General features: G+C 34.6%; 1 long non-coding RNA gene and 1 pseudogene across 1 annotated transcript; both read left to right on the forward strand.

The window, feature by feature from the left end:
- The first annotated feature begins 2,340 nt into the window (after positions 1–2,340).
- Positions 2,341–3,272, forward strand: LOC126671407 (uncharacterized). Its single transcript, XR_007638993.1, has 2 exons — positions 2,341–2,591; positions 2,861–3,272. It is a non-coding gene; the product is annotated as an uncharacterized LOC126671407 (long non-coding RNA).
- A 167-nt stretch (positions 3,273–3,439) lies between these two features.
- LOC126672589 (chloroplastic import inner membrane translocase subunit HP30-2-like) lies at positions 3,440–4,411 on the forward strand (annotated as a pseudogene).
- Positions 4,412–12,551: the final 8,140 nt, after the last annotated feature.

The following is a 12,551-nucleotide window of genomic DNA, read 5'->3' on the forward strand; positions in this document are numbered from 1 at the left end:
CCAGGGCCCTGAAAGCCCAAATAAAAATCTCCCTTTGGCGAAGGATCGCACGTTCGTGCAGCAGCGTACTGCACGTTCGTGCAGTTGGTGTGCTGCACGATCGTGCAGTACACTGCACGATCGTGCAGTTGTTGTGCTACACGATGTGCAGCCTCGGGGTTCTCTCACCGTGCCATTTCTGACGTGCTAAGCACTCCAAATCAATTCCGTAATGCTTAATAACTTCAAAGATACAATATTCAAGCTTAAAACGTCGAATTCGAATCCAAAATCGTTAACACGATAAAACCGCTTAAAATCCTAATTTCAAATCGATAATCCATCAACTTACCTTGATTTGATGCTCGTAGTAGATAGAGAATCGAATTCTGAACAAATCGACATAAAGAATGTGTGATTTGGACGAGAAACGGCGAAACGGCGGCGGATCGACGATGATCGTCATTTTTCCTTCGCTCTCTCTGGATCCTTCACCCTATTCCTTTCTTTCATTTCATTCATATATATATCCTGGCTAAAAGATCTTTTTGATCCTTCTTTTCTTTCTTTGTTACAAATTAACCTTTGAACTTTTCTTTTGTTCAATTTAGTCCATAACTAAATCAATTAATCTTTTATCTACTTCGTATACGTATTATTTATATCCAATAAATAATCCTTCACCCTACTTCGTATACGTATTATTTATATCCAATAAATAATATTTGCTATTCTCGAGGTTTAATTAGATAATTTACACTTTGGTCCTTGAACTTTTCAAAAATTGCAATTTAGTCTGAAACGCATCCGCGTCCAAATTTTAAAAGGCCTTTGATTGACCCGAAACTTTTACCACAAATACTATAAAATATTTCACAGACCTTGGCGAAATAATATCCATCGCGGGATTTATATTTTATTTTATATTAATTTTCTAATCTTATCCTCAAATCCCGCTATTATGCTTAACAAAATTTACTCTCAATTCCTGATACTATTAAATTACATCCATCTTGATTTAATTTATCAAAATTCGCGACACGTGGCATTATTTAATTACTTTAAAATATTTGTGGTATTACAGGTTGTGGGTAATTTAGGGTGTTTTGGGTATTTTATTTTATTTTTTGTCTTTTGAGATGACGTGTCAACTGACACGTGGCGTAGTCAGATTTTTTTTTTTTGAAATGTCAGTTGACCAAAAAAGACGGCGCCGGGGGTATTTTCGTCCAAAAAGGGTGTAGCGAGCGCCGTCACAAAGATCAGGGGGTTTACTGATCGTTTTTTTATATCAGGGGGTTTGTCGTAAGGTACCCCTAAAGTGAGGGAGTATGGATGATTATTAGCCTATATATTCTGAATCAAAGTATGGTGTGTTATATGGTGGTTCATGTTATAGTTTATCCATTATGGAAATTGATGTTTATGATTTCATCTGGATCGGTTGTCTGGTTGCATTATATATGTTTTACATGCGATTTATGTTTCTATTAATGTTCTTAAGTAAAGACTCACTCAATATTGACCCGCTGATATTTCCCCTTTACATGTAAATAATGTTTTTGACGTGATCAGGCTTCATGTCCTTGTTTCGGAAGCCGTTTTGTGTAATGACATTTAGACCTGCGTAATTCAGTCTATCCAACATTAGTTTATTTTACATAGTTTACTCTGATCAAACTGTTGTTATTGTATATTGTTTTGAAAGGCTTCGTGTTTATGTAAAATGTTTTGACCAGTTGTTTGATATGTTAAACTGGTTGGACAGTTTTGTATTTGAAATAGGGCGTTTATGTTATATGAGATTTATTTTTACGCCCAAATGTCTAGAAATACGATCAACGTTTTGTGATAACGTTTGTTTAAAGATTTTTAAAGTGTTCAGAAAAAAAGTTGAAAACCTATTTGTTATTTCAAAACGCCAAATATCTATAGAGGTTTTTAGACTTGTTACGGGTTTCGGAGCTATCACTCTCATTCTCTAGTGCCGGTTTCTACTCAAAGATTTGAGTCATGACAAAGAATAAGAATCACACATTAATGAAAAGTTAAAACGTGTCGAAACAAAAGATTAAAATATGCATGCTTAAAAATGTAAATCGAGTAAGAATCGCGATTGAACAAGTGTTGTGATTATATGTGGAATGCGGGATATACGTGTTTATGTGTAGTTAGTGACAAATGTTGATATCTGACAAGCTTGCTACGGGTTTCAGAGCTAGTGATAAGGGTTGCCACTGGCGAGTAAAAATGACGCTTATGATTTTGGAGGTGGATATATAACCATAATAATTGAGGTCATTTTTGTACCTTGTCCATGCGATTGATTTAATTTAAGAGTAGCTCATTAATTTTATTTTACTGCTGTAATCTTTTGATTATGAAGACAATGTTTTAAGATGTAAAATTCTCATTTATATTTCTCAGGTATCATTGTATTATTATCTTTTGTATAACATGGCTTCCCACTGATTCCTTCTTCAGGCCAGGTAAATGTGATGTGCAGTTGACACCTGTAACCACTTTTCCCGGGTATCAGCATTTAGACTAATTTTTACATGTGCTACCTGACTTCAAGGCTTCTGTCCGTGGCAGTTCCCAATTTTTAACTGGTTTTGTACCACTCAATATTTTAAATAGTAACTACAAAAACCTTGTTTCTTAATTCCTGGCAGAAACGACATGTCATCATAGCTTGACGTAGGTTTAATTTGCTTGCTAAGTCGCACAGACACTTCATTCTATCAGCATTTTCCGGTTTGGAAACTTGTCAAAAATTTGACTTTTTGGACACTAAATTTCATTTTTAGCATCGGAAACATAGTATGCTTGAGTTTTAAAGATTCATATTTTAGAGGTGTTCTGAAAATTGTGCTTATAGGAATTAGTGTTTTCAAAAGTTATGTGAAAGAAATTGGATTTTGGGGATGGCCATGGAAAAGAAGCTTAAAGTCAGGTGTGGCAGATGAATTGACCAAAACTTTTGTTGAGGATGGAATAAAGATGGAAGCGATGTAGGCTGAGGATTGAAAGGCTTTGATAGTCATTTCCAGGAAAAGTTGTGAAGATTTTGTTAGCACCAAGAGATGGAAGCATTTACAGAAGCAGAGCATCATCCAAGTGGATTGCCTGGGTTTGTTCATTTCACCACTTATCTTGCTACTATATGAATCTATGTCAGGTACTTATTTCTTTCAAGCAGATTATACCAGCTTTTGTTCTGTTTATGATGAAAGTAACTGCCAAAAGAAACTTTAGAGGGAAAAGTAATATGTTTGGAGAACTTGCTATTATATTCATTCTGTTTCATACTTTAGATTGTAATCATTATAGGGAAAACGCATTTTCCAAGCTAGAGTAGGAGACGAATCAACGATCTTCAAAAATTGCTATTGCTACACTCTCCTCTCAAATTTGAACTTCTTGGATAAACGAATCCCACATTTTCTTCGACACTAAAATGTATATCCCTAATAAAATTATCATAAACATCAATCAAATCAACCATATCCATGAACCGTAATTCGCCCAAATATTAAAAATGGAGCAGTAGCAAGAATTTAGGTAAATTGAGAAAATAAAATAGGAGCAGCAGCAGCAAAGAAACTCACTAGTCCAATTCCAGGTAAAGTTTAAGGAAATAGAGAATGGTTTCAAACTCTGATTATCCAAACAGTCCTTACCTGTTGAAGCCGCTGTCTTTGCTACCGCCTTTGTTCAGGGCGTTGCTATTGGTGGCATCATGGGAACCCTAACTCCTTACATCGCCTCTTCTATTCCCACTCCTCCTCCTAACGCCGCCTTAAACCCTCAAGCTATGGCTTATTTCAAGCAAGCCCAGGTATCCTATTAATCTCTACTGTTTTCTTCCAATTTAGAGTATTTTTTTAAATTTACCAAGAATTTAATTGAACCTTTGTGTAATTTTAATGAAACAATGTTATGAAATGGGGAAGATTTGTTTGAACTCTAATTCTAATTGTTTAGTTAGAAAATGCAATTATTTGTTGATGCTCAGTTGCTTGGTTTTGGTTTGGCTGTAGGCTGTCTGGAGGTCCCTTCGGTCAAGCTCGCAACTTCCTTGTCATGGCTAGTGTTAATGCTGGCATATCCTGTGTCATGAAAAGAATTAGAGGCTAGGAATACATTCAATCCCGGTCGAATTTTGAATCAAAGAAAGAACGTGATAAATTTGAATCTGTTTGCATTATTTCCAGCAACTTTCCGGAAAACTGCTTGTCGTTTGATTTGATGAAGGGATGGGTGAGATTGGGAGTGAAGATAATGATGATGACTGGGCATGGGTATAAGAGTAATTGCACAAAATTTGGATTATATGGATGCCACGTGGACCAAAAAAGTATACCAATAATATTTAGGGTATAATTGAAACACGAAAATGTAAAAGTGGGTAAAATTGGTGATTTTTTAACGTCGGGGTAGAATTGAAAAAGGGCTAAAAGGTGAGGAGTTTTTAAGACATTAGGCATTTTTTTGGTAATTGAATTTTATCGTTATTTTGTTTATTTTCGTTTTGATTGGAATTGAAATTTTAGGATTTTGAAAAAATTGGATTTATAATGAAATTCACCGAGAATTTATTGTTGATTGTAACTCTTTGATGTTGAGCTACTGATTTTATAGCTTATTTTTGCTGTTCTAATCATTAAATTCAATCATTATTTACATTTCACTATTTTACATGTATGTTCTTGGTTCTGAGATTGTATTTTGAAAGGTTCATATTATTCATATTATTCTTATTTTTACTGCAATAGATTGTTTACATGTCAAATTTGTGTTGTTTTTGTTCTTTAAAATTGTCTAGGGTCCTCTCACATCTTTGAACTTTTCTTAGTAGCTATTGAACACAAGGAAATGCAATATTGGTATCATATGCTATTCAAATTTACGCTTTACTAGCTTATGATAGTTAAATAGCAACTGAAGCAACCTGGCACTTGGTGTTTTCAGCAAATTGTGTTCCATGAATTGTTTGTTTCTTTTTCTATCAAAATAAATGTTTAAACTTTTAAATTCAACTATACACTCTAATAACATGTTTTTGAATATGTAGAATATGAGCCTATGAATATTGTTAAAATGCTCAAGAATAGTAATTTCGATTTGAACTTTGTATTTGCAATAATTTTCCAAGAATCACGCTAAAAGAAGATTTTTCTGGTAGTGCATATCGATGATACGAAAGTATATCACAGTTCCTTTTCATATTATTCAACTACAAGAAGTGGAAGTAAACGAAGAATTTTCTTATGAGGAGGAACTTGTTAAGATTGTAGGTACTCCGCTGAGTAAGCTTCACACTAAAGAGATTCCAATAGTAAAAATGTTGTGGAGGATTCACTCAATAGAGGAATGTACTTAGGAGACGAAGTCGGATATGCGACAATAATAGCCTTACCAGTTTTCACAAGGTACGTAGCTATAATTGAAATTCGAGGACGAGTTTTCGTAAGAAGGAAAAAATGTAACACCCCGTAAAATTATAGGTCGTTAATTATGCTACGTGTCCTAATTTTTTTAGTCGGGAGCATATAAATTAAATTTAAGCTTAAATTAAATTTTATAAGTGTTCCTAAAAATATACCGTAGTCATAGGATTTTAAAAATTAAATTTGGGAAATTAAATTTTAATAAGAGGGTTGTGACTGAAAACTAAGGAAAACTTATATATTAAAAAAATAATTTAGGCTAATAGATTGAAAAAAATTTGACCTTTATTTTGATTTTCAATTCCACCCGACGTTGCAATTTTACCCTATTTTTCATTTTTGGTTTTCAATTGCACATTGAGGCATTCAATTGAACTCTTTTCATTTGGCTAATATTTAAAATAGATTCTTCATATTTATAAAAAAATCAAAATATTCTTTATTGTTATAAATTATTTAGAAAAGCCATTTTCACCATAAAATCAAAAACAAATTAATTACATTTTTTTAAGTTTCCGGAGGAGGTGCAGCTGCTCCTCCTCCGGCAGCTCCTGTCTGAGGAGCTGCTGCTCCTCTGCCTGAGGACCAGTGCTCCTCCTCTTCCGAGGAGCAACAGCGGTGGATGACGAGCGTAATTTGTTCAATGGGTCCGGTGATGGAGGGTTCGATGAAAGCGGAGTAAGATATATTGAAATTTAATAATTAATTATAATTAAAATATTATTTAGGATTTATTTGAATTTTTTAAGTCTAGGGACTTGTTTAAATTTGTCCAAATGAAAAAAAGCATAAAATGATCCTTAAATGTAATTATTTTACATATTTTATACGAATAAAATCATTTAATGTTTCTAATCCAGGGTGCAATTGAAAACCAAAAATGCAAAATATGGTGAAACTGAAAAAATTGCAACGTCGAGGTGGAATTGAAAACCAAAACAAAGATTATGGTTTTTTCAACCTATCAGCCAATAATTTATAAGTTCCAAGTGAATATTTTTAAAGTCAATATTCGCTATATAATTTCGACAAGTTATCGTCAAAATTTTATGAAATCTGGACGTAGTTTAAAAAGTCAAGTAGGACTAACAGGGATATCAGTTATCGTTAAAAATTAATATAAATTAAAATATAAGTTCTGTACGAATAAAAATTATATTTTTATTTGTTTTATATTTTATAGAATTTTTAGGTAAACTTTCATGAAATGAGGTTTTGGTTTCCATAATTGTTACGGATCAATAATTAAGAATTTGGGTTAAAGCGACTCATAGGTCATCAAGGACTAGTTTGGCTTTTAGGCAAACTATATAAGAGTTTCATTTTATTTGAAATGAAGTAACAAAAACTTCATTTCTTCCTTCTTTCTTTTCTCTGTAACTACGACAATTTAGGGTTTTTGAGTTCCGTCTGATTCCTCAATTCTAACTCAAATTTTTTCGATAATCCGCTAGTATGCGAGGTAAGAATCTTTAGTTTGAATCCGATTAGTTATAATTTGGACTATTTGAATTTATATCGTTAATTGTATCGAATCGATCGAATTCGTATCGGTTTAACGTTTAATTTGCGAATTTGATTAATATTGAATGTGTTTTACTGTTCAGAGCGAAAATTCGAGTTAGAGTAGGTCGGAAAAGCCCGAGGGATCATCCCCGTGGCTGTGCGAATGCACAACGACATTGTTTCGCCGGTGTTTGGACGTTCCGTCCCCGTTTCAAGTCGTATATTTGATTTTGATTCAATGGACTTCTAGACTTTAACTAGGATGTTCAAAAGGTTAAAAAGAACATAGACATATAAAGATAGTCGGTTAATTAAAATAATGTGACGTTTTAAATAAACTATACATTAATCAAATCGAACAATGATAAAGAAGACTATAAGTTTATACCGAGAACGTTATGTTCTAAGTTGGGATTATGTCATATGTTATGTCTTGTTTTGTTAAAAAGTATACTTTTTAGAGTTAGAATTCTTGTTTTAAATTGTATTTTAACAATTGAATTTTAACTAGATTCGACCAGTGAGCTACTGGACCAGAAGAGTAAAGGGTTTGCAAGTTTTGTTTTGGGGATTTCAGTTCTGTGTGTTTGCATTTTACTTTTGAATATTGATGCTAAAATGTTTTATAACTGAAAATGTTATTTAAATCACATTGCATTGAGTCGATTTGAAAGCGATATAGATCCATTGAAACATGCTTCCTATTGAGTGGTAATAGGGTTGTGTAATCACTAGTACTGATAATATTAATTAAGATTGTGATTATCATAAAAATAAGCATGATTATGCAACGTAAGTGACGATGGAAATGTTCACGGCCTTGACATAACGGGTAACCCTGAGGCGTCGTTAACATGGTTCAAAACCCAAATACCTAATACAGAATTGTGATGTAAGTAACATTGCTACGGTATATATTCGGCTAATAATCACCCATGGCCCCTGACTTTAGGGGTATCTTACGACAAACCCCCTGATCTAAAAAAACGCTCGCTAAACCCCTTTTGGACGAAAATACCACTGGCGACGTCTTTTTTGGTCAACTGACATTTAAAATAAAAATAAAAAATCTGACGACGCCACGTGTCAATTGACACGTCATCAAAAGACAAAAAAAAATTAAAATACCCAAAACACCATAAATTACCCACAACCCAAACCAGTCCCAAACAACTCAAACCAAACCAAAATCCAACCACACGAACCAGCACCCGCCCCGCCCAATTGCGGTCGTCTTCTCAAGCGAGAAGACAACCAATTTCGGTCGCCTTCTCAGATCTGAGAAGACGAACAGTGTTCGTCAGAGAAGACGAGCGTTCGTCTTCTCAGTTGGACTGAGAAGACGACGCTGGTCACCAGCTTGGTCGTCTTCTCAGGCGAGAAGACGACCGATTCGATCATCTTCTCGCCTGAGAAGACGACTGGAATTGGTCGAGGTGGGTGCTGGTTTGGGTTGTTGGACTTTGTTTTGGTTTGAGTTGTTTGGGGCTTGTTTGGATTGTATCACGACCCAAATTATTGAGCCGCGATCGGCGCTAGGGAACAGAAGTTATAGCTCTGGAACCCATAACAAGCCTAAAACCACTACAAATTTTTCGCGATTAAAAATTATTATTATATATAATACAGTATCAGAAATCTTCTTTAAGCAATATAATTCAAATATCAAAATATCGTATTCCTTTTCTGAAAACGTTCGCGAAACAATTCTCAGAAATCAGGGTCTTACCGAGCGATATCTCATATCCAGTCCCGTCCTGTCTCTAGTCACAATCACAACCAATTCCACTCACGGTAATTGGTACCAAACGGATAAAACTTCATCTTTGCAAACAACTTACTTATAAAAGTATTTCAATGTTTACATTTTAAATACCGTTTGAAATCAAATCATAAACCTTATTTTGACACCTACTGACTACTGCAGTTCTATAAAGACTCGTACTTTGTGTAAGCCCAAAAGGCTACCGACACAAAGGAGATGGTCTGTCTGTTCCGACTCCGATCACCTGAAAGAAAACATTGTGAGGGAATCAGTATTTTGGAAAATACTGAGTGAGCTTGCAAGTTACTAAAGGTATTGTAAAAGCGTCACATCGCATTAAAATCAAATAATAATATGAAAATACATATAAGCAAGTACTTGATCCATTCGAAACTAATATCCTAAAATGTGACACAACTTACGAATATTCAAATCATACTAATCTGAATGGTCCGACTCGGGAGTGTTCACACTCTACCACGTCGATCGCGACCAATCTCTTAATCCCAAAGTGTGAGTCCAACTCACTAGATACGGGGACTCCAGGTTACACCTTAACCGAGTGCTCTCTCGTATCGAATTCATTGTCCAACTTCGAAATTCATATTCATATTGTGAACGTATATATATCAAATAATTTCTCATATGCAAACGCACTAGACGGACTCGATACTGGTGATCTCACAGCCTATTGACACCCAATAGGTAGCTAGTTTCTTCGGATCGCATACTAGAGTTTCAGCTCAAAACAATCATTCAAGTAATCAAATCATATAAATTCAATGTATAAAATCATAATATATGAAAATAACTTTTATAAACAATATGTGAAAATAAAATGCAACTCACAGAACTCGCTATCCCAAAACCACATTATCGTCAATTCATCACGTAGGTTCCGTGCGTCATATGATCTCGTAGCTATTCCAGCTCGTCGGCCTGGTAGCTCGTCGATACATCCGTTTCCTATTCAAATCACTCGTACGTTTAATTCATAAACGTAAACTTAATACTAAAACCCTAAGTTATAAACTTAGGTTAGCACTATCCCAAATATGACTCTTAACTTTGATAATCTCTTAATCACATTTCATTATTAAACGTCCTAGTTTACATTTTAAAATTCAATCGAATCATGATTGATTACGCGACTTGAAATTTTCCGAAATCAAGTTTTCGCATCGCGTCAGGGCCCTGAAAGCCCAAATAAAAAACCCCCTTTGGCGAAGGACTACCACAGATACTATAAAATATTTCACAGACCTTGGCGAAATAATATCCATCGCGGGATTTATATTTTATTTTATAATAATTTTCTAATCTCATCCTCAAATCCCGCTATTATGCTTAGTAAAATTTACTCTCAATTCTTGATACTATTAAATTAAATTCATCCTGATTTAATTTATTAAAATTCGCGACACGTGGTACTATTTAATTACTTTAAAATATTTGGGGTATTACATTCTTCCCCCCTTATAAAAATTCGTCCTCGAATTTTCATATAACTTCTTGACTCATCTTAAACCCTTGACCTTTTAAACTTTATTCATAATAGGTATTCCATATTCATCTTAAAACACTTGTCGGCGCGTGGAATTATTAGTCCAGTTCTGTACCTCTTGCACACTAATGTCAATCATCATTGACGACCTTCATATCATTATCTCTTTACATGACTTTTTTCTCTTGTATCTTGGATACATGACCCTTTCATCTGTTCTTTGTCTGATATCTAGTACTGTGAACTTTTGTATTCGTAATTGAACTTTCAGTTTCTTACTGATGTTCAATGGTAGTTCATCCTAATGACGTCTTATCTCTAAAGATGATAATCCTGATTCTTAGGTTTTTCTTATTCATCGCCGATTGATGTAGACAACTCCTTAGTTTGCACTATTCAATCTTCTTCGTCCAGTTGTTATTACGACTTGATCTTGATCTCAAACGTCTTCCCTTATAATAATATTGGTCATATACATATGTACTTACGAATCTCTGTTCTTGTTTCTTTCCCTCTCGTCCAATACGTTTAATCCCATTATTATTCCTTGTTGTGTGATGTGGACACTCAAACAACTCGTGCTTCACTACTTACGTAGTCTCTCTTGTACAGCTGTTTCCGTCGTCCGATTGTTATATGGCGCAGTGTTGGGAACTTATTCTACTATTCGCTATCCTTGAGACTTCTTATCTCTTCTTACTTCCCATCAACCTGTTTCATCTCTCATTCTTTATCATCTTGGATAACTGTCTTTGTTATCCCGTCCTTTACCTCCCCTTACGATCATTGCTAACATCTTTTAAAGATTGCTAGTTTTACATTACGTTTCTTTACATCACCGTTGCCCGTACATCAATGCTTGATGTCCTATAGGAAAGAGATGTTCAATCTTTTTGTGAACCTTCTTGGTTCGGGCACAGTTCTTACGTATACGATCTTCGTACTAGTGGAACAACGATTGTTGCCACGTTGGAGTTTTACTTCCGATTTGTTCAATGTACCTCGTTTACTCCTTCATAATGAGGATCCTTGATCCTTTCAACTTTTGCCGCCTTGTGTTGCTTTTGGCAGTGTCGTCACTGTCACTATCATTACGTATCGTGTATATTCTAATTGGTCTTCACATTTGTTAATCCCTTATCTCACTTATCCAAATGCGTCCTCATGCCCTCATAGCGATCTTTGTCTATTCTTATCACAAGTGTAACCATTCTTATAATTGTTATAGTATCTCGATCCTCGTGATCATGTACTATATTTGGATCCTTACTGTCATAGTTGACATTTTATACCCTATTTCCTTAATCTTCTTTTGATGTTCCTCCTTCCTTTTAATGAATATCTCACTATCTGCTTCGTCGTGGTCTATCTTTTGAAACTTAAATGTTGACCCTAGTATTAACCCTTAGGTTATACTCGTCCTTAACTTCTTATTTACCTTTTTAGTTTATTACGTCTGTGCTTTTCTTTTCTTCTCTATCGTCTTCTCGACATTGTTCGTCTTTTGATCTTTAAAGATGTTTTCAGCGTTCATCGTTATAATCCAATTATTCATTATCTTCCCTTTCTGATACTCGATCTTAGTTTGACTCTTAGTTTCCAAACTATCTCCTTTTGATATCATGTAGCTTTAGGTTTACCTTTTCTTACTATCCATACTCTTATTAATTCCATTTGCAACTTCTTCCTTTCATCTATACCGTAGTTGTATTTCTTTACGTTTCTTCTTTAGGTTCCTGTTCTTAATCAACCATTTGGATTAGTACCTTCAATGCTAAAATCCTATTGTACTCTTCTTAGATTCCATATTCATGCTCTTATCGTGCTTCTCGATCATCTTCTATTGCATTCTTCTTGTTTCCCCTTCATCGCATCTTGTACATCGTATACCTCTTCTTTTAGCATCCACAACATCGACCGTGAGTGATGGTCTTAGCCTATTTCGTCTGAATTTCTCGACGTAATACGTTTTTGATCGCGTGCATACCTTCTTATTGTATCCTCACTGACATCTTGAATGTCAGTAGAGCCGATCATATATTTGTATTATCTATCCCTTTTATTCCTATGTGTCTGCGACCACATAGCGTTTGATTCATCTGATCTTATCGTCAAATATTCACATGATCTTCTCTTTTTTCTTCTCGATTACTCTGATCGAATTCTATACAACCTACATAGGTTATTCAAACTTTCTTTACATCGATTGCTGTAGCTAACTTCTTTTAACGTGAATACCTTTGCGTAGGTATCCTTATTCTTATCTCTTAGTATCCTTAATTTGTTTTCGGATTCTTATACCTTACTATACCTATCGTACACCTTTGGCATATCTTACTTCCAT

The sequence above is a fragment of the Mercurialis annua genome, linkage group LG3, assembly GCF_937616625.2.
Source record: "Mercurialis annua linkage group LG3, ddMerAnnu1.2, whole genome shotgun sequence".
NCBI lineage: Eukaryota > Viridiplantae > Streptophyta > Magnoliopsida > Malpighiales > Euphorbiaceae > Mercurialis > Mercurialis annua.